Genomic DNA, 22,915 nt, shown 5'->3' with positions numbered 1-22,915 from the left:
GTGGTTTAAATATTTTTAGTTAACAAACACTGTTATTGAGGAAATCAAAAAGAAGGTGAAATGGTAGAAGTGATAATGCTGTTTTTTTTGTTTTGTTTTGTTTTGTTTTGTTTTGTTTTGTTTTTGGGGGGAGGGTGGGTGAGAGGAATCCTGAGGCACCAGGATATCTTTCTTCTTCCTCTTGCTTTCTCTCTTTCAATAGGGCTGGGATCTGTTGTTTTTCTTAAGAAGTACATTTCAAAACATGAGGAAAATAAAGAATATCTTAACAGTTAGTAGGTGACTAGAAGGTGGCAAAACCAGAAAGATAGTAAAAAGCTGTTTTAGAGCCAAGATCTTTTCAAAATTCTCAGGGGGTGGGAATTCATACTCAGCAGACTCAGTCTGCTTCTGCCCCTAAGGGATGCTGTAAGCATGGATAATGAATCTGAAATCTATTCTCTAACTTTAAGCTCAAGTATAAACTTACATAGCTTGCAGGCTAGGAAGCTCCCTTTGTGAAACATTTTTGGTCTTTTTCCTATCCACCAGAGGTGAAAAATAAATTTCACTGGTAGAATGTCCTCTACTGCAGGAAGGAATATTTTTGGCCACAAATGAGTGTATAAATCATGCTGCAGGACAAATATAAGTTTATAATTATATATATATATATGTATATATTTTCCAGTATTCATTATTTTAAACAGAATAAGACTTGAGTTTAACAGGCCTAAATGGAATAAAATTTCCACTTTCAAGGCTATTTGTTCTCCCCATCTCTTCCTCTGCACAGGAAACTCTTATTATGTGGCTTAATTAGAAACATACTTCTGGGATGAGAATGTACAAGACATAATGTTAGCCAGCTGAGGAACAGAGACAGGCTTCTTTGGCAATCTACTATCTGATGAAACAACAAAGGTTTGGAAATGAATTATTCAAGACCATACTCAAACTATTCAGGAACCTTGATATGGGGCTTTAAAAAAACAAGCCTGGAATCCGTTTAGTGAATTTCTCCAACTCAAGTCTCCTGAGGTTTGATGAGCTCCCTACATGGGAGTAAGAAAGAAATGCATTTTTATGATCTTGAGAATGGGAGGAGAGGGGACATTATCATTAATGAAGTGCCAGCATTTCCACCACTAATACATATCTACAGGGAGGGCTGCATCACAATTACAAGAATGCAGTATGGAGGCATCTACCATGAAAAATAAATTAGATTTATATAATGTCTATACTTTGAGCCAAAGTATAAGAAATATTTTTCTGACAAAACGAATAATCTTGTGCAGGTGAGTGATTGTACCTGTGTAGATGAATCCAATTTTTCAATGAGAAACTTCAAGTTGATAAGAAACGCAAATATTTTCTGTGAAAGATGTTTAATCAAAACCTATTTTTTTATGGAAAAAAAAAAAAAAAAGGATCTAGATAGAATAATTACACTATTAGATTTATAAATGACCCACTTCATTGAGATGTTTAGAGTTCTGATATGAACTCTCTAATTCCACACAGCTGTACATGAAAATATATTTCTTAGCAAGATCTAATGAACATTTGCCAGTCAACTCTGCACAGTGGAAAAAATTAATTAACTCTGAAGTTTTGATTCATCCATCATCTTTATTAGTATGTATTAATATTTACTTCACACAAGTCAATAGCCATTTTATGAAAATACTATTTAGAAAATAATATAATCACATTTAAAGTCTTTAGATCAATCATTTGAATGTTTTTACTTTAGCAACATGCCAAAGAGTTGAATAATTAAAGACTTATTTGATTTCAGTTGTTGATTAAATTTTAAGAACTAACCTACAATTATTTCAAGTTGAGTATCATCACTCCTAATATAGAAAAATCAGCTTTTCTCTCAACACAAGTAATATCACTGTAAACAAAAATGCAGTCTATCGCCAATTATATTTCCAATTCATATATTCTTTGGTTATAACCATTGTAAAGTTTTACAACTTGATTTTTACAAGTATTTACTTGTTCTCTTAGTCTGAGAGTAAAGGGGCAATGGCAAAGAATGACAAAATGCAAACATCGATACACAAAAGCAGTTTGTGTGAATTAAGTTAAAATGGAACTAAAAGCAACCTAATCTGAACACAAATAGGTTCAGTCCAATTTAAATCATTGAAGGCACAAGGCATTCACTGCAGAAGAGTAATATGAGCTCCAGTTCTACCTTTAAGTTTCATGATCTTTATCTGCCTTGCTAGGATACAATGATAAAGTCACAACTATAATAACTGCATTAGGGGATGTTAGCAGCCAGATAAATCTGGGTCACGATCAGCTCAGAAGTGGCCAAAAGAGGCAATTATGGTGATGTTCCTCTGATATGAATTAATCTCTTGGTTACTCAGTCACATTGCTGTAGTTACTACCTTGTTACTGCAATATGGTATTACTTACATATATTCATAAAGTGGTTGATTTTACACCTTTTCTTGAGCTTTTCTAAATATATGCATACATTTAAACAGCAAGTAATGTAATTTTATAATAGTAATGCATGTCACTGATTAACATTTATTGTTAAAAGAGCAGTGCTTGTTTTCAGCTGTTAAATAGAAAAAAGATCAAATCACTTACAGGTGTGTTGTTTCAATATGTGAATGAGCCTAATTTAAAGCTCAATGATATAAAGTAACTTCTTCAACACACAAAGCTGTAGAACAGGGAGCTTTCTGGATTTCATGATGTTTTCTACACTAAATCAACTGCTATCGACAAAAATGCCTGAGGGGCTGCAAAGCCTCTATCCTACAGAAAGTCAGTGTGATCTGAGCACTTCAGTCTCTTCTGGAAATGAGACTTACTCTTCAGAGCCCCTCACACACTGTAGAAAACATTATTTTATGCCTACTAATTTCACAGACAATTTCATGAAAACGATAATTATGTAGTGGAAACTTAATTACAAAATTTATGCTTTCATGTTAGAAAAAAAAATAGATACTAAATTAAGCCTGTTATGAGAAAATAGCACAGAAATTTCATTAAAGTAGCTTGACTTTTAATTAAGAATGAGGATCAACTGTGTTCTAACTTCAGGCATTTAAAACACACAAACATTTGATCCAACTTCTAATAGGCACAGTAACGTTTGTACTTGAATGCTTGGTTGTATCGAAGTTGTAATTGTTAAGAGCACATCAAAAAGATTGGAAACTCTCAGTTTTGTAAGTCTCAGACTAATTCTGGTCTGTACACCCAATATTATAAATGTTGACTGTTATTCTTCCTTGTCAGTTAAAACTATTTTTCCATTTTCCAAGGGTGAGTCACTTTGACAAATAAAAATAAGTTTGCTGAAATAAAGGAAAAATTTTTATGATACATACTCCACATATTTTTTTCTTTCATTTCTTAAGCTAGAAACATATTAAAATATGCATGCTTTTTCATTTATTTATCTTTATCTTTGTTTTCATAGCTTCTTTTGTTTCTCTTTTTGACACTGGAGATGAGGAATTTCTGCTTATATTCTGATTTTGAGACCCTAATAGTCATTATAGCTTCATAGTCTGTGAACAGTAGTAGTAATTTTTCCATGAAATTTGCGTTAGATTAGATTCAGTCTCAAGGCAACTTTGAATCCTGTATCTTGTTTAAGTATCCTGGGAACATCTCCTTTATGGGATGCGTGTGAGATAGGCATAGAATTCCAAAAATGAGTTATGGAACATTGACAAGGAAAGTTCATACTGTGAAAGAGATCCCCATTGAAAAACAATCTGTAGAGAAAAAAAAAAAACAAGCTGTGTAAGAGAAATAAAATAAAATAATACTCAAGAATGCAGATTAGGGAAGGTTGGTCTTAAAAACAGGATCTTGATAAACTGTTGGCTGAGAAGACAAACTAATTGCTTCTGAATCCTACAAGATCCCATTTTCTCATTTTTGCTCTTGTTCTCATTATTGCTTTAATCATTATCTGTCTCAGACTGTATAATTCAAATTCACTGTATATTTCAAAGCACACTTTCAAATCTATAGCATACAGGGCCCCCTTATTATAAACCACAGTACATTCACAGTGTTTGTATTCATGAAGACTAAGCTTTGTGTCAAGTCTTGAATGAATCCATGCCACATCATGCTACATTATACAAGTATCTTTATTTACATCACAAAATATTTTTGGCTTCAGGAATGTTTTCAAAGTATGACATTCATGACAATGGATGAATTCCTACTCATTTAATTTCTCCATTACCAAATAATATAGCAATAACTACTGTATGCTCCAGAACTGTTTGCCTTTGCTACAACGCTCCTTGCACACCTCTGCCAATGCAAACTAGCCACAAGGCTTACTACCGACTAACCAGATGCCCAGAAGCAGGAAAACCTGCCATCAGCTTTTCCCTATATTATATATTAAGCCATTTTAAATAATTTCCAACATCCTCCTTGGTTAGAACAAAAGTGGTATGAGTTGTAAGTTGAGATTCAGTGTTAGAAGGCCCTTTCTGTACCGCATCAAGTTCATACATGCCATTTTCAAATTATGGGTGGCCATAGTTCTTACTATTTTTCCTTCTTGCTTCTATCTGACCTGCATTATTTGCTGAACACTGAGTCCCATGGAGATTGGTTAGAAGTACAGTAAAAGGAAGTGTTCCTCCTTATGCTTGCTATAGTTTAAATGCTACACGAGCTACAACTAAATGAGTTATACCCTCTTTATTTTAATTATATGTAATTAAATTTGCTATCTGCAGTATTTCCCCAAACGGTTCTCCCTAATTAATTAAATGACTACTGCTTTTTGTGGAAAAAAAATAAAGACACAAAAACAACAGATAAATACATGAATAAATAAGGTCAAGCTGAGATATAATTCTTGCTTATCATAATAATATAGGAATAACTTCCTTTTGCACTGACATTACTGAACTTACATCTTTCATTAATGAAATTATTAACATAGTCATCAGTGATAAACTCTGCAGCATAAGTATACTCGGGGTACCCTGGCCCTTTATAACACTGGAAGAACTTCCCAAAATAGTTATGATGAAGAATTTTCCCCATTAATTTAATTGTGATCTCTGCAACTAACAAAAAGGGCATTGCTTACTGGAACTCAGTATAATGAGTATACAGTAGAGAGGCAAAATGCTGTCAAGTAACCTATAAGAAGTGTCTTAGTCATCAGAACAAGGCAAGTTTAAGCAAAATGTTGCCTCTGTGGCAGAGCTAGAACAAATCACATGGCACTTGGTCCTCTGCCCTGGACTGTTTTGAGAGAGAGAATTCAGGTTTCTCACCCCTTTCACCAAGACACTACCTAGGTCCTATGTACCCCCAATAAACATACCAAAACTTTTCTTTGTGGCTAAGAAAGTACGTGCACCATGCTGCTGTCTGCCTGGCAGCATGATCAAGGAGCCACTGAATCTCCCCTCCAAGCAGCTTCATGTGAGTTTGGGCACAAGGAGCTATGATCTAGCTTAAACTCAGAGCTTTTCTTACATACTGAACCTAGTGACATTGGGAAAAAATGCAATGTCATATTCATCCACTGTGCATTGATAGAAACTGATAGGCATGCATTAGTCTTGACAGCAAGCAGTGAATAACTGAAAGCTGTGTGCAAAAAAGTTGAATTACTGCCATAGATTAAATGGATGCCACACATAGATTGATAGGTACATAGATTTTCTTTCTGAGGAACTAAAACAAAAACAAAAAGGTGGCTTACCCAAGAACCACATGTGGGATGAATTGCTGACAGAAACCAGCTTAAACCAAAAGAAAAAAACCCAAACCCTCCAACAGCACACAACTTTGAAAATTCCCATGTTTATACATGTCAAACCCTGACATCTTTCCCTTGAAAGGTTGGTTCATTTTATAATAAGTCTATGCACAATGTGTCGGCACTTTTAGGAATACTGATTAGACATCTGAGAGTTAAAACAACATCTCTTGCAGTGAGGCTGCAGATATTTTTCAGGTTATTTTTATTTATAATAGGGAAAGGTAGGTCAACAATATTTAAAAAACAAAAACAAAACACAAGTCATATGTGGAAATTAACTGACATTTATTTTTTCTTAAGACAACTTCACACCTTAGCAAAATCAATCAATGAGAAAACTTGGTGGTTCTGAAGTGCTGGCTTCCACCCTGAGTACATTGGAATCTGCTAGAACAGGAGACTGCTCCAATGACAGTGCTAGCACATCTTTGAGCCTCTTTTTCTGCCATCTCTTTTTGAAGGGCTCTATGGAAAGCCTGCTACACTGAAGCCTGAAGGCCTCTTCAGAATTGGCCAGAAATTCTTCTTCCTTGCTCATTTGCATGTTTTGATTGATGCCACAGGATTTTTCCCACCGTTAATAGATTTATGTTTGATTTGGTAAAAAGATGCCTTTTCTGACGTTGCCTCTTTTGTCCTCTCACTATAAATTACTGGAAAGTGAAGAAATGGACGTAAGTGCTAACACCTCCTGGTATTGCTTCATGTAGTGCAAGGGGCACAAGGCTGCTGAGAGATGAAAAATTAGCATGGTGCTTTTTCTTAGCAATATATCCTCAAAGAAAACATACTATTTATATATTGATGACCCTGTAACTAAAATAAAATGGAACCATAGGACTAAGGTTAATATAATATGTATAGAGGAGTCATAGGAGACTGTATATGTGTAGGAGACTGTGTATATGGCACATCAACAAGGCCCTGGTCTGTCAGAAAACTGCAAGTCGTGTGTCAATGATCCACAGTGCTTGGTTCCTGGCCTTGAATTCAGATTGGTACTTTGCTGGCATCTGTGTCATTTTGCATCTCTTGTGAGGGAACGGAGCAGCTAGTGACACAGTGAACATGTCCTGTTCAAGTTCATGTTCATGGCATGATAAGCATGCAATGTGAGAACAGCACTCTCCAAAGCTCTCTGGGAACTTTCTACCTCCTGTATGTGCAGAGGGACACTGTGACTCTCATTTGTGGAGTGGAAAGAATATAAAATGTAGTGGTCTGTAAACCATCTGTGGGATGTTTGCTTACAGTCCACAAGGAACCAGTCGGTTACATGATACTATCTCTCTCTCTTTTTTTTTTTTTTTTAACTTGTCTAACTGGGAAAAATAAAAGAAATAAAAGCAATAAATAGTGTGAGGCATAAAACTGGACAGGCATCCAAAAACATAAACACATGCTGCACTACAATTCTGGGAAACATGCTCATTTTACATTATGCCACATATTTTTATGCTCTGTGAATTTGTCTCATAGTATATATATATATATATATATTTTTTTTTTTCTCCCTAGGTAAAGGATTGTTATAGCTGCCTTGAAATTGTCATGGTGTTGTAGTTCCCAAGCATTTAAGACAATAAATATAGGTTTGACAAACACATGAAGAGATCGTGTCAAATAAAAGGGTTTACAACAGCAACATGCATGCAGCTTGCCTGCAGCTATAGGCATGCTCCTCTAGGGAGATCAGGATTTTGGAAGGAACTCTTCTGTTTGGAAAGATCTTTTTGGTGATGTATATCCTGGATGACTTATGTCTTCTAGGTGTAGCTGACATGAAGAGTTAAAGTTGCACCTAGGCAGAATTCATCAGTAACTTCAGGCTACAGGATGCACAGTTTTAATTTAGTTCATATTTGTAATTGCAACTCTAAATTTTAATACAGGTGTTTACAATGACACTCTTTTGTTAATAAAGATCCCTAAACTATGCAAAAATCAGTACTCCTGTTAATTTGACAATGAAGGATGGAAAAAGAGAGTCAACATTCCTTTCGATTTTCAGCTATTATTTGCTCATCTTGAGATCTAAACTAGCCCCCAAAGCTGCTAGAGAACTTAATTTCTTTCATATAATTGTTTTTAATTAATTAAATGTGTCAGACAACTACAAAAGTTTATATAAAAAGCATTCCTTTGAAATTAAATCCTTATTTTACCTCAGGTTTGAAATAAATTAAAATTAAATCAAGACTTAGATGAATATTTTTTATTGTTTTTAAATAAAAATAAAACTATGTAATCTTTTTAAGTTTTCCAAAACTGAGGAGGCTCATATTTTATACCTTGTCACTCTTTATGAATACTACTTTTAATAAAAATCTAGAATATAGAGGTGTACTAGTATTTTGGAGCATGAAGTTGTATTTGAAATGTCTGAAATGCTGTTGGAACACTGTGACACTGCATGGACAAAAATCAGTAGCGTACCTTGTTAATCCAAAAAAAGTATACCATATTATCTAGCTGAACCATTGCCTTTACAGACACACATGGAAAAAGGAATTTGTTTTAAATCCCCAAATGACGTAGTTTATTCTGAGTTGTAGTGCAAACATTTTCAAGTATATGGAAATAAAATTTTAAAGACTGATTCACCCAAACTGAACCCAATGGGGTTATCCATATCTGACATTTCAATGTCTCATTGCATTTCTTGAATTCCCTCGTGATTTAAGAACCAAAGCTGAAGCCGTTCATTAAGAACACAGTCAGGAATGCAAGTAATTTCAGAATTTACAATAGTCCATATTTGATTACATCACCTCAAAATCTTCAACATTCATATGATCACTGTGTATAAAATCTGGGGAAAAAAAAATCCTAATAAAAATGTGGGACTTCATCTACCTCACTTCTATCTTAGGACTTTACACGTATACAAGCTATTAAGAAAACAGCATTGATTGTGTGTTTGGGAAGAGTCAAATCGTGGATGATATGTAAGGCATGATATGATCTGGTAGGTTTTTTTTGTTGTTTCATTTTCATTTTAATCTAATCTTCTGACTTGGTGCTTCTTCACTTTGGGTATTGAACCTGCTGTTTCTCAGAAGATTTACAGGTCACTTTCCCAGTGTTTGTTTCTGGTTAAAAGTTCACACCAATGCTGCTAGTTTACTCAGAGTACATTTTTCCAGACACAGCATGAACTACGAATTCCAACACCAAATTTCCTTTTAAATTTACAGTACTAGGGCCCCAAACACACTAATATTTCTCACCTGAGCCCCCACCCACACCCCTGCCCACAGGCCTTGGGACCTATTTAAACTCATCTCCTGGACATTTACTATTTTCCTGGGTTGTGCTGGTGCTGTGTTGATATCCAGCCTTTTCCTTTACTTGATACCTGCCGGAAGTTTTTTGGGACTTGCCACAGATGCTGAGATGCCCTAGCTGCACCTGGGGAAAAGCCCTGTGCTTGTGAACCCCTGAAAGCAGGTAGGTTTTTCCCTTGATCTTTCATCACACATGTGGGAATTGCGGGGACTTGGTTGCTACTGTCTACCTACATAAAATGTCTTGTCTCTTGGAAGGTGGGAAAGATGCTCGGAAACTGTGGAATTTCTTTGGAGAGTAAGAACAGGCTTCAGAAGTGGAGCATTGAGGCTGTGGTCTTAAAAAAGAGAAGAAAAAAAAAAAAGAAATAGATTAAAAAAAAAAAAGTAGGTGCCTTAAATCACTGGAAGTGGTCAAACTTGCTACCCTCCACTTGTCCCTGTGCCAGTGTCTACAGGTACCAAATGCATCAAAAATGTTGTTATTAGTGACTATAAAACTTGAGTCAAAGAAGGAAGAGAGACAGTATTGTCACTTGTAAAGCATAAAGCTTAATGTGTAAGAACTAAGGAGGTTTTACAGGTGAATGAACAAGTATCTCCTTAAGAAATTTAGTGATGGATGACTTTGCCTTGTGCAAAAATTGAGGGGGGGGGGGGGGAAAAGAAGGTCAAAGTTTAAATTAGCTGTCTTGCAGAAAACCACACAATTGGAACTGGAAATAAAGCCACTGATAACAAATGTAAAGAACCACTGATAGTGGTGGAGTGTCTGTTATGCTTCCTCTTCCCTAGTAAGCACAGAAGGCTCCCCAGAGTCTATGAAACAAGTCCCTTGGTCTCCTTATTGCGAGCAGCCTTCCTCTAGCAGTGTTCCCAGCCCCAGCTGCTTCCTGTCAGGGTGCTTGCAGTGGGAACCCAGTGCCTTTGATCACACCAACCCACGTGTTGGCCTCCTACTGCAGCTCTGGTTCCTAATATTTCCAGTTTCCCTGTGCTGCCCACAAGGGATGTGATTTCTCCCACTTCCTCAGAAGTCTGATATTGTAGTCTTTTAAGTTAACCAAACTTGCAGAAAGCCCCCACCTACAGTCACTTAATTGCCTTAAGCTTTCCCCTAGATATCTGCTTTTCTTTTCTTTCTTGTTATCATTCAGCTCTGTTTAGACGGTACTTAAGCAATCTTTCTTCCAATCCAAGTGGGCGATGAAAAGGTAGTCAATCACGGCTGATGAAGACAGGCTAAGGGATACCCTTGTTATGAGGGATGGGAGGAGGAATGTTTAGACCAAGGAGATCAGTCAGACTTTTTCCCTTCTTTATCAAATTGAAATCATGCAGTTCTTAAGAAGTCTAGCACACAGATGGTTTCCTGATTTATTTCTGATATTAATTACCTTGATTAATGGTTGATCAGGCTATGAAGCACAGCAGAGGTGTTTTCTGAATTGCAGAAACTGGAATAAGGGGCCAAAATAAAGTGTAGGTAATGTCAACACACTGAGGAAACATGATGAAAGATCACTTAATGACTTGCAGACCTGGAAAATTTGGGGTAGCTTTTTATTTTTAATGATGGCTTGTGACATTTTTACCTCCAAGGCAATAATACTGGATGTGGATATAGTTGTGGATATGGACTAGTGGTTAGTTCTATTCATACAATTGCATACTTGCACTGAATTTGATTACAACTATGTCACTGTCTCCTCTCAGTCCCTGCTCACTTGTGGGTTGAATCTATTAAAAGTGTTTCCTGAAATATCTTGTTACCCACCTTTTTGTTGGCCATTTCTTTTTTTTTTTTTTTTGACCATTTATAAGTGTTGTCTTATTTCTTTTACAGTTAAAGTCCAGGAACCACTGTGGAAGATTCACCTTGTTCTTGCTATCCCTAGTTATGACAGGGAATAGAGGTGGAAGAGATAGTGATAGATGGGATATTTCTTCTTCTGGTTCATATACTCTAGAGAAAAGAAAAATCTCTGATGCAGAAACTGTGTCTGAAGTAGTAGGGACCAAGGCCGATCCACGGGCTGAACAAAATTTGCTTTCTTCCCTCTCAGATTTGTGGCCAAAGTAAAAAGACAAGTTAACAGATGGATGAGCTTGTGTTGAAATAATTATTATGGCAACTCGTGTTTCAGTGCTCTGACTTTGAAGTAAATGCATTCACTCTGAGCTGTTGCAGAGGTGTCTGTTAGTGTGTGGTCGGATTTTGCTATTCACCTGTTCTTTTCAACTTATGATCTTGACTGCTTTTTCTGTCTAAGCAGACTTGCAGACAAAATTGTTAAACTTCAGATTCATAAGCCGCTCTGATCTTTTCAGGGTATCCAAATTCTCTCTGTTCCCTTGTTCTTCCAAGCTGAATGGGAATGCTCTGAAATTGAGCTGGCAACATATCCCTCCGAAGTTAGATCTCCATAAAGTCTGTTTTGCATCGCAAGGTCTGGATCTCAAGTAGTTTTCTTTTAATCTCACTGAATGTAAAAGATATGGCTACAGGACATTAGTGAGCATCGTAGAACTAAACTGAAATTAAATTTCTGTTCTGCTGTTTCTTCCTTGTTGAAATCATCTTGTCCTAGTTGGGGCTACAGAAGGAACACATTTTGACTTATTACTACTTCTACAACTAACATACTGTTTGGATAGCAAGCTAAAATGTTTATTGTTGCAAACACTAAAACTTCTAGAAAGTAAAAATATGCCTTCCAGACACTTTCCCATCAGGAAACTCAGCTGTGTTCAAAAAGCCTTGGCTTGTGAAATAAAATGTCCACACAATGTAATAACAGTTTAATGTTGCCAATGTACCACTCGGCATGCCTAACAGTTAATATACACTGAAGTGGAAATCTGATACTAAGGTGTCCGTGTGAGTCAAGCTTGAACTTGGTTTCTCTGCTGCTCTTTCTACATAAATAATGACATAAAACTCCAAAACAGGCTCATATCTTAAATGGGATTCATGGATTATAACTATTTAATATTAAAAAAAAAAAATAGGCCAAAGGTGAAATTTTCAAATGCAAGAGATATTTTGTGTCAGCCTTTTAAATTTAACTTCATAATATGTCTGTATCTATATGGCTGTTCACAAGCACTTTGGACTAGTAGTGACTGTGGCGTATATGAATATTTGGTACCAGCTAGTGGAGGAAGCCCTATAAGCTTGAACTTGGCCTGAAGAGAACACCTGATTCTCTGTGATGGTGGTACAGGTTGCAGGATGCAGAGGTCATGTTCCCTGATTGTCCTGTGAGGGTGGGGAGTGAAAAATAACTCACTCCCTGTCAGCATTACTGCAAAAATCTGAGAAATACTGCAGATTGCTTCCTCTTTGTCCTACTCTTACTGGGTTTCCCATGGGAAAATGAAAATCTAACCTAAAATCTAGGGAAAGCTTTTAGCATTAACTTCACTGGTTTTCATTATCTGGTAATTGATAATAAACACCTAATAAGTTTTTCACATTCCTTCACAATTTCTTTGCCAAAGCAAAAAGAACAAAAACTTAAAGGGTGGGGGGATAGAACATAGCAAGGGGATTTCTATATAAACAAAGACTGCTTCCATATAGGGATAAGAAGATTAAATTTCTTTAATAGCTGGGGAAAGGCTTGCTTGCTTTAAATAACTATAGAAGCTTCCTTTGTAGTACAGCATTCCAGAGTGAGGCCACATAATCTCTTGTTGCATGTAAATTGCTGGGTGAATTATGTTCTAGTTATGAATTTAGAACTTTACTGTGACTCTGAAGGGAAAAAAGGGAGGAGAAAATCTCCCTCCACGCAGCCATAGCAGAATTATCCAGACCTTAAGCTCTGGGACCTGACATGAGTATTGGTAATGTCAAATTCTTGGATTCTTCTAAAGAAAAGGCAGGAGAAAAAGCAGGAAATATTTCACCTTTGTACATCAGCTCATGTAGATGGAAATATATTGGATTCCAAAAAGTACTACTGCAGAAAGTGTTGCTATGTTTCTTCTGATCCTTCTGAAACAAGGGAGTCCCCAGAGATACATTGCTTGACTGACTTGGCCACTGCATGCTCTTTCGTTTTTCTCTAAGATTCAGTGCACATGTCCTACACACAAAGACTAGGCCTGGAGGGCTGATCTATTACTTAGTAATTAGCAATTCATTAAAATAATGCTATAATAGTTGATATAAAAATTTTGATAGTAAATTTATTTTTTCCCCTTTTCCTGGATGACACAATCTATCTCACTGGAGGGACAGATTTTTTTTTTTCTTGACTCCTGTTTCTTCAGTTAAGTGTATGTAAACAAGCAATGTGCATGAGCTAATGTCTCTGGTATGATTTAGCCTTCAACACTGTGGAGTTAGCCCATGAAATTATGGGTATTTTAAGCCTCTGAACATGCATTTTCTAAAGTAACTGTGGAAAAGAACTACATTTAAAAGCATGGAACTCAATACTTCAAATTTAGTGGAAAATAACTTGAGAGAAAATACTGGATTCAAGTGAACATCAGAAACACATCTGTATATTTTATACTTGGAAAGTAACCATGCATTGCTGATGGTGCAAAGAAATCTACTGTTTCTTCCTGTTCTGAAGCAGTGTGTTCTCCTAAACCATATGCTGTGTTCATTATACACAACTACAAAGCACTTCTTAGAAAATAACTTAGCAAACTGGACGAATTAGGTATGGGCAAGGGAATGAACAAGCTGGATCTGAATAATGTAAAATCTTATTCAAGCTGTTGCATGAGATGAATAAAAAAAGAGTGTAGCTGACTACATTGTTATTAGTGAGATTTACAGCCTTATTATTTACAGTAATTAATAATCCTTTTCCTCATTTTAATATCTAAATACCTGTTATATTATGGTTAATTTAGCCCATATTACAGTCCATTTGTGCAATAGCTGATAACATGATTTTCATACCCATTTTTTGGTATACATTACAAGATCCATTTAGAGAGTTGCAAGTGTGTTTATGAGCATTTTTATAAAGACTTATTGTAATTGGCTTTTACTGCGTGTATGTTGTAGGAGGCAATGTGTTGTGATTTCATGTAATTTGAGTGATAATGAGGAGAAAAATGCATATTGGTAATATTGCAACAACTGCACTCTGATTCTCTTCTTCATTCTCCTTGCAGTTGGGGAATATCCTTTTCATTAACTGTTTTAGTGCACTGTTTTATCTTAGCTGTAGTCTATAAATTTTAAATATTTATGGATAGAATGCCAATCAATGCCACTTAATTGCACCCCAAGTCTATAGTTTTTGTGTGCATTTCTTTGTTTACCTATCAAAAGTGGTTATGCTGGATCACTTAGACCAGTTCTGCCAAATGAGTCATTGGAAGTTTTGTTATTTACTAAATGGAAAGGCCATTCTTCCTCTTTGGAGACTTTTTGCAGGATTACATTATCATTCATTTCAGCTGAGCCCTGGTGTACACAGGTCACTTCAGGATATTTTCATGGTTATGACCAGATGGAAAATGTCTTTTGCAATCAACAAAAAGCTTGCATTGTTGCATTGTTGACATTTCAATTTTTCTCTACAACTGTAACTAATTTGCTTTCTACAAAATTTAAGTGTCCAAAAATGATTACAAATGCTTTGCAATGTGATTACTTCCATGGTTCAGAGAGTATTCAGTGTCACAAACTCACTTTATTTTGGTATGCTCAGGATTAGCTTGAAGTGAATCTGTGGTACGGGTAGCTTTACTGATGCATTATTTGACTTCCATGTGGAGTAACTTTATGGTCTCTCAGTCCACTAATGAGCCCATCTTAAAACTCTAATCATAGCTTGGTAATTGGATTTCTCTTGCAAATTGTTTCCTTCACAAGCAATTACTGTTGGATCATGTGACTAAAGGCCAGCTTCTATGCATAAAGGAGTGCAGAAAAACAAAGGTAGGTGGGGGAACCCCAATAACCATGGCAGACAGAGGCTCCCTGGCTTGCCTCCTCCTGCAGCTGTCCTAGGAGTGTTATCAGCTACATGATCTGAGTGTGGTGTCCATCATTGAAGGAAAGGCTTTCTAAAGCTACTTTCAGGATGAGGGGATGCTGCCTGAAGGGGGTATGGGACTCATCATGAAATTCAAGAGGAAAATATTGGGGTGAGATCATGAGTCACAGGTGTCTGATGAGCCTTTTTACTCTGTGGCTGACTAAGCAATAGAACAGGCCTACTGAGTCTCTTCATTAAACCATGTCCCTAAGTGACATATCCACATGTTTCAAATACCTCCAGGGATGGGGGCTCTGCTACTTCCCTGGACAGCCCATTCCAATGTTTGACCAACTCCTCTGTGAAGTTCTTCCTAATGTCCACTCTATAAATCTCCCCTGGCACAACTTGAGACCATTTCCTTGTGTCCTATCATTTTTTACCTGAGAAAAGGCTGACAACCTCCCTTCAGATAGTTGCTGAGAAATGAGATTTCCTATCAGCCCCCTCTTTTCCAGACTAAACAAACCCAGTTGCCTTAATTGCTCATAATAATGTCTCTTCACCAGCTTTACTGCTTTCTATGTGCATACCTGAGCACCTCACTATCCTTCTCATAGTGAGGGGCCCAAAACTGAACACGGTATTTGAGGTGTGGTCTCACCAGTGCCACATACAAAGGGACAATCACTTTCCTAGTCCTGATGGCCATTAGCTGAGAGACTGGGGGATTCAGAGACAGCTACTGGATGGATGAAGTAGACTAAACCCAGCTGCTGTAGGGAACCACATGTGTGACCTTCAACCTGAACACCTCAGAGAGGGGAACAGGATGGGGCCGTTGGTGCTGTTTGTGCTTGTGTGAGTGCTGACTTTTTGTTGATATGTGTAGTTGGCTGTGTGTATATGCGTGTGTTGTAAACATGTTTGTGTATGTACTTACTGGGAACACATGCTCAGCCTCGTTACTGACTGGAACAGCAGCAGCCTTACGTCTATGAAGCTACTGCATTCAGAAGCTCTGGTGATTACCACATTTCATTTCTTGTATCTGAAAGTGTAAAAGGCTGCTGTATAAACTTCACACTATGTTCTTAAGCTCCATTAGGTGGTCATTTGGAAAGAATACATTAGATACAGGAAAGCTGTGCCTATTTGGTGAATAGAGAACTAGTTTAGGTGTCAAATCTGAGCTTGTACGTGTATATCCAGTTTACTAGATGACCTGCTGTACAACTTGGGGAGTCACTCTAAACACGTATACCTACTTCTTCTACACCTTCTTTCAATCATTTTCTTCCTGTTTCTCAAGATTGAGGGATAAATTGCTGTTTGTTCTGACAGTAGTATTGCTGAATGGAAAAAGCATTGATGTTCTAGGCTGCAGTCTTGTCTCCGAAGATACAGAAGCTCCTAGGTTACTCTTATGCAAAGAAAAATCCCTCACAAAACTAGGGAAACCAACTAGCTGCTTTGAGACATCTCACCATATACTTGAATAACATTAGACAAACCTGAGCTCAGGTTACAGAACTAATGCAAAGGATGGTTAAGAGGGGAGGGGAAAGTATTTACAAGCTGTTTACACTTGTTTTGAGATTTGCATGTGGAAATCTTAAATTGGCAGCTCCTAAATCTTGAAAAACACACAAAGATTCTTGTAGAGACAGATCATTCAGAAATCCTCTTCCAGAAACAGGGGAAAGCAGTTGTATTCACTCTTTCTTGCTGAGGCAGGAATGTACTACAGGCTACTCTAATCTCAAACGCATGCCCAAATCAGCTGCCTCATTTACAGGGTTAAAGGGAACTTCTAGTCTCTTCCTGCTACAGGAGACCTTCTGGGAGCTTTCTTCCCTTTAAGTATCAGAAAATGTCACAACCCTGACATTCTCTTTTCTAGGCACCCTGTTGGTCATGGCCTTTGCTAAAGTTTTCAAACGACAAATGCAAGTTCTGGGGGTTACCTAGTGTAGTTTTGTACACTGCTTCTTACTGTTTGCTTTCACTGTAACAACATGCCTACTTAACTGAATTAGCACTGTATACTTTGGAGTAAGTTTTCTGTGTCTGGCAATTTAGTATCAGGTAAACATATGTAATGTGATGGGCTGATTCAATCATCAGTGATTGCATACTTGTTCTTAACAAATTGAGATATGAAAACCTTGCAATTTTAAACTAATAAAGAATAAATCCATGCTGTAAGCAGGTAACATGAATTTAAAATAGCTTCTGAAATGAAATAAGAAATAAATGGTCATTACCAAAGATTATTTAAATTATTTTTCTGCAACATGGCAAACACAAAAACAGGCTCTGAAATCTTATAAAAGATTCCTACTTACATCAACTCAATACATTTGTGTACAAGCTATGTAAATTAGGTTTTCAGTCTAAGTAACTTTGCAGTTCATAGGAAAAAAGCTTTATTCAGCACAATGAGAAATTTAGAAAAGCATTTCCTTTTCCTCTATTAAATATAACTCCTGTGGTTTAACCTGGCTGGCAGCTAAGCACAACACAACTCACCCTCCCTGCCCAGTAGGATGGGGGAAAGAATTGAGGGGGGGAAGTTTGTGAGATGAGATATAGTTTATTAAGACAGCAAAGAAAGGAAAATAATTGTAATGATAATAGTGCTACTACTAATGTGTATAAAATAAGTGATGCACAATGCATTTGCTCACTACCTGCTGACAAATGCCTGCCTTGAGCAGTGGACCCCCCACCATGGCCAGCCACCCTATATTAATTGATCAGCATGATATCATATGGCATAGAATAGCCATATGATAGCCACTTCAGCCAATTTGGGTCAGTTGTCCTGGTTCTGCCCCTCCTAGCTCCTGCTGCACCCCCAGACTGCCTGCTGGCAGGACAAAGTGAGAAGCTGAGAAGTCCTTGGTTTAGTGTAAGCGAGAAGCTGAGAAGTCCTTGGTTTAGTGTAAGCACAGCTCTGCAATAATTAAAACATCAGTGTGTTATCGACATTATTCTCATACTAAATCCAAAAGACAGCACCATACCAGCTATTAGGAGGAAAATTAACTCTATCCTGGCCAAAACCAGGATGATAAGCAGGTTGAATCTTTTCTGTTTAGCCAAACCAGTTTTCAGTATGAAAGTAGTTGTGTTTAGATCTAAAATAAATAAATAATACTAATTAAAAAATAAAAATTAATTTAATCAAAACCTTAAAGTAAAGACAGGGATTTATGTGTCTGAAAGTAGAGAAACTTCAAGTAAATGCTCTCACTTGAGATCACAATCTTTGTTCACATGTGAAAAATGATCCAGTTTTGTAATACATGTATGTAAGATCCTCTGCAGATCATCATCATATATTTGAAAGTCAGCAGTACAGAAAAAAAAAAATGGATCTAGTATCTACTTACCTTCTCCTTCCCAGAAGACAAACAATTGGGGTAAGATAAACATCTTCAGACTCAGTGTACATGTCTATATTTCATCCAATATCTAAAGTATTGATAGAGTATTTATTGAAGTTTATAAGAATAATGCTAGGTTTATATAATGTATAAAGGTATATAATCCAAGATTTTCAAAGTACAGCTTCCAGTTGCATGGTCTTTGTAGAAGGGAGTTCCATAATTTTATCTTAAATCACTAGATTTTCAGCAGCAAGAGCCTGGGCTAGAGGATCCTCTGAATTTTGAGGTATTTTTCCTACATGGCAGTTCTCACTAAAACATTGCATTGCCTATGGACAACAAACAGTAGAAGAACTTAATACAATCATCTTTTTAGCATCTTCAAGTCTTTTCTTTCCTTTGCTCAAAGATTTCACAGAAAACTTAGTGAAAACTTAGTTTCATTCTACATTGCTTTTTTCCTTTTGCATGCTGGTTCAGTAGAATCTTTATTTTCAATTAATTTCAAAATATATTTATTTGCTTGTCAGAAATATTAATTTAAACAGTTTTTTTTCTCACCCAGATTTGTTTTTAGAATAATCTGATGTGTGCTCTTCAGTTTAGACCAATGATATATATTATGTTGCTTAACTTAAAATCTTAAAATGAAATGCAAGTTCTCCACCCTGGGAGAATACAAATGTGTCATCATTTTAAGATAACTGGAAAAAGTAGCATAAAATGTCTGTAGTATGTAACTACAGTGATTTAAACACTTTTTAATTATTGCCTACCTCTCCAAGAGTTTGAAAACCCTTCAAAGTCAGATGCCTAAGAAATGAGGCAGTTCTTTCTATGATAAATAGTGTTCAGAAAGTTCGTTTTATACACTTGAATAAAGAATGCAGTGGTGGAAAAGACAATCCCCAGCTGCAGTGCTTGCAGCAGTGCTGGAAAATGATTGCTCTCTGTGCTGGACTCCTGGGCTGTGGCTGTGGCAACATGCAACAAGTGGGATGATTCTTCCCTATCTCTGAAAGATATGCAGGACAGGGTGGAGAACACAATTGCTTTTTTTTTTTTTTTTTTTTCCAAAAGTATGACTGCTGTAGCTGAGTCAGAACAGAATGAGCATATTCAGGACTTATTAAATGACTAGTACTTTCATTCTTCCAAGGGGGAAGGTGTCAGTCTTACTTTGTGATCACTGAATTGGAATGTTTCTTGTCTTGCTCTTAGAGCGTAGCAGTGCTGCTCTTCATAATTAGGAAGGTGATATTGATATAGAATTTCAATGATTTGATCCCTTTGTCATGCTTAATTCTACTTTCTAAAATGGATTAAATGTATCTACTTAGCTGGTATTTTGTCTTTTAATTTTATATGGCTTGAAACTCTTTAATATTACCTTTCCAGTCTGGCTCCTGTATCTTGTTTACATTTACAAGAAAAGATGCCTTGTTTTGATGGGAATATTTAAAAACTACAGGTATTCAACCATGTTATTTTCCTACTTCTCAGAAAATAGGAAGTAAGGAAATTGGAAGATTAATTGAAATATTAGTGAGGTGTCTGCTCTGAATTGCTGAGTTGCATGTTTTATTGTAGCATTGGAATTTGTCTTGATTCCTGGTATATACTTCAGATTATCCTGAGACATCCTGTGGTGAGGAAAATGTCTTTGGCAGTGACTAGGTGTTTATTTATATGGATGAAAATATAATTATGATCATTTACATTCATTTTCTTTAAAGCATCTATATGCCTGGGGTGATAACCCTCACACATTACTCAATATATTCCTGACAATAGACTGTTTCTAAAGATGTAGTGGTATTAATATTGCCTATTTTGGGCTTTTTAAAATCTATTCAGAGGAGAATGTTTTAAGTTATAAGAGATGGGTGGGTATGGGCTCCTTAACCAAGGGAAAAACTTGTTAGCTGTCCTGAGGAATTACCTTTAGAAGACCAAAGGAATATAACTTACAGCAAAGTTTATGGCACTTCCCTAGATAAGCTATGAAATATTTGTATATCAGAATGCTATGTTCTGTGGCAATGAGCTTTCCCTATGTATGCACGTGTGAATACTCTTGCTACCTTTCCAGCAGCGATCCCCAAGCTAACATTAACTTGAGCTGATGCCACAGCACTGTGCCAAGTTACTAGTTTTTTTGAAAGCTGTGTAAAGCCTGAATTAAGTTCCAGACTTGAAATGGGAGTAATCAGCTTAGGTGCTATGCAGGTCTGCATTAATGTGCCATGATTCTAGTTTTAGGGATAGAGCATCAACCTTTGCAGAGCAAAGTCTGATACTACTGCATGTTAGTTTAGAGCTAGTATATACATCTCCTCCAAGTCTCTTGCAAGCATTTATCCAAGATGAAAGTCAACCAAAAGAACAGACAGGGATGATTTAAAAAAAAAAAAAAAAAAATTAAGCTGGAAAATAAAATCTCAGTTGGGGGAGGGAGCGGGAAATGAACAAGTAATTTTTGATTGAAATTCTTTGTCTAAAATTTAAGAATAACCTTAGTTTCAAGACATTTTTTCCCCTCAAAAGAATTGGCTTTTTGTTTTTATTCAGTTTGAGTCTTTTAAAAAGTAGAGTTAAAAAGTAGAGAAATGTCAACGATATTATCATAATTTGTTGCTTGAGGCAGTGAGCCAGGTGCTTACTGTCCACTCTTTCTACAGCATATTAACAAAGAATTGTAAGACTTGAGATGCTTGAGGCTCTTTATGCCTTTGAATCTCAGCAATACAGCAGATCTGTGCCATTTTAAATAAACTAGACTTCCACCCCCTCAGGAACATTGTTATTAAAAGACAGAAAATTGTACATCTTTTAAATCAACATTGAGCATACAAGCAACTTAAAATAACGCTTTCACTGTCACTACTTTGTTTGGAAATGAGAACTTAATTCATAAAAGTATGTCTATTACTGTAGGCTTTTTAAAGTTTTCTTTTTTGATACAAATATATGTAATGGATTAAAAGATTACTTAATGTGCAGTATTTCAGACATTCTTATGGTACCCTTTGTAGCTTGCATTTATGTAAGCTCTCATAGCGTGCTCTGCAATAATATCTAAATTGCCAAATTTAAAAATGAGATTTTGCAAGAGCTTGTTCTTCCCTGTGGAAAAAATTTGGGACTAGAAACTGGAACATATGTGACTAAAGTTGTTTTCATCTTATTTTGCCTTTTTACTCTAGGTGCCTTTTTTTTTTTTTGTCTTGATGTAATAGCTTAAGAAAATGGGGGAGAAGTTTTAGGATTGTAACTCTATCCCTAATGGATTACTGGGAGAGGTTTCAATTATTTGTTTTTCACCAACTAATTCTGAGTCCAGTCACTCCATCTGTTTTAAGATTGCTAGATGAGCTGGACAGTGTTAGAGTCATCATAGCTGTTGGATAAACTGCTAGAGGAAAAAGGGCTTGAGGGGTGGAAGCAGAAGCACTATAATCACTTAGCAGTCTGCCTCCATGTTGTAGTGTTGCCTTCAAATAATATTGGATCCCTTCCAGAAGCAAAACAGTACAACAGCTGGTCCCAATTATCCTAACTACAGTGTGTCTACATACACAAATGGCCAGCTTTTCTAATTTGGCTCTGTGGTTTAATGAATTAGTTATTTAATAATTGGACAGGAATGCTAGTGTTGTGTTTAGCCATTTGCTTCTGTTTAATCTTATCTCTGGAACAGTGTTCATACAGTCTTGCCGTGATTGTTGACTGCTATTGTGATTTATTTACATGAGAAAATTAAATATTTTGGCAGCACATAGCAAGTAGATTTTTTATTTTTTTTACCTCAGAAGGCCTAAAAGTTGGAAGTTCATCATTTGATAAACAGGTTTCTCTATTTACATGAGTTACAGCTAGGAATGGGAAAAAATTATCACTTTTTGGCAACTCTCGTGGTCTGAAAGAAGTACCCATACTCTACTGACCCTTACATGTTCACATCAAATGATATATTTTCATATGCTTGTATGTGGCCTACAGAAATCTAACTAGGAATATAGATAAGAGTTCACTCATGCAAGCCATACGGGAAGATGAACAACTGTCGCAATGGGATAAAGAAGTACTGATGTTTGCACAAGTGAAAAACACATACTATAAGCACACAGCAAAAACCTGCAAAGAAATGGTCCCAAATATGTTACAAACTAGAAAATTCACCTCTTCCCTATCAACACCAGGACCTTAATAAATTACCAAGAGGTTGGGGTTACCAAGCAACCAAAACACCATAATTTATGGTGCAAGACTGAATTCCAGCTGACTGGTGTGGGTGAGCAGGGGTTGAATGATGCAACTTAGGAAGAGAAATTATTTTGAAGAGTTTTTTTTCAAAATGCCTCAGTAGCACAAAAAGCAGCTAATTCACATTCCTGCTGTGCTGTAATAAAAAAAAAAATACTTTTGAGGGTGACTGTAGTGGGTCTCTGTAATAGTTGCAAATTATGAAAGGTCTTAAGGGAACTGAAAACTGGA

General features: G+C 36.5%; 1 long non-coding RNA gene across 1 annotated transcript in view; it reads left to right on the top strand.

Moving 5' to 3' along the window:
• The first annotated feature begins 9,074 nt into the window (after nt 1-9,074).
• Nucleotides 9,075-22,915, top strand: part of LOC137855985 (uncharacterized) — a 55,939-nt gene continuing 42,098 nt past the window's right edge. Inside the window, exon 1 of the long non-coding RNA XR_011096122.1 lies at nt 9,075-9,229. This is a non-coding gene — a long non-coding RNA (uncharacterized lncRNA). The remainder of the gene's footprint in view (nt 9,230-22,915) is intronic.

This window comes from Anas acuta, chromosome 4, assembly GCF_963932015.1.
Source record: "Anas acuta chromosome 4, bAnaAcu1.1, whole genome shotgun sequence".
NCBI lineage: Eukaryota > Metazoa > Chordata > Aves > Anseriformes > Anatidae > Anas > Anas acuta.
This window is presented reverse-complemented; position numbering and strand designations above follow the sequence as displayed.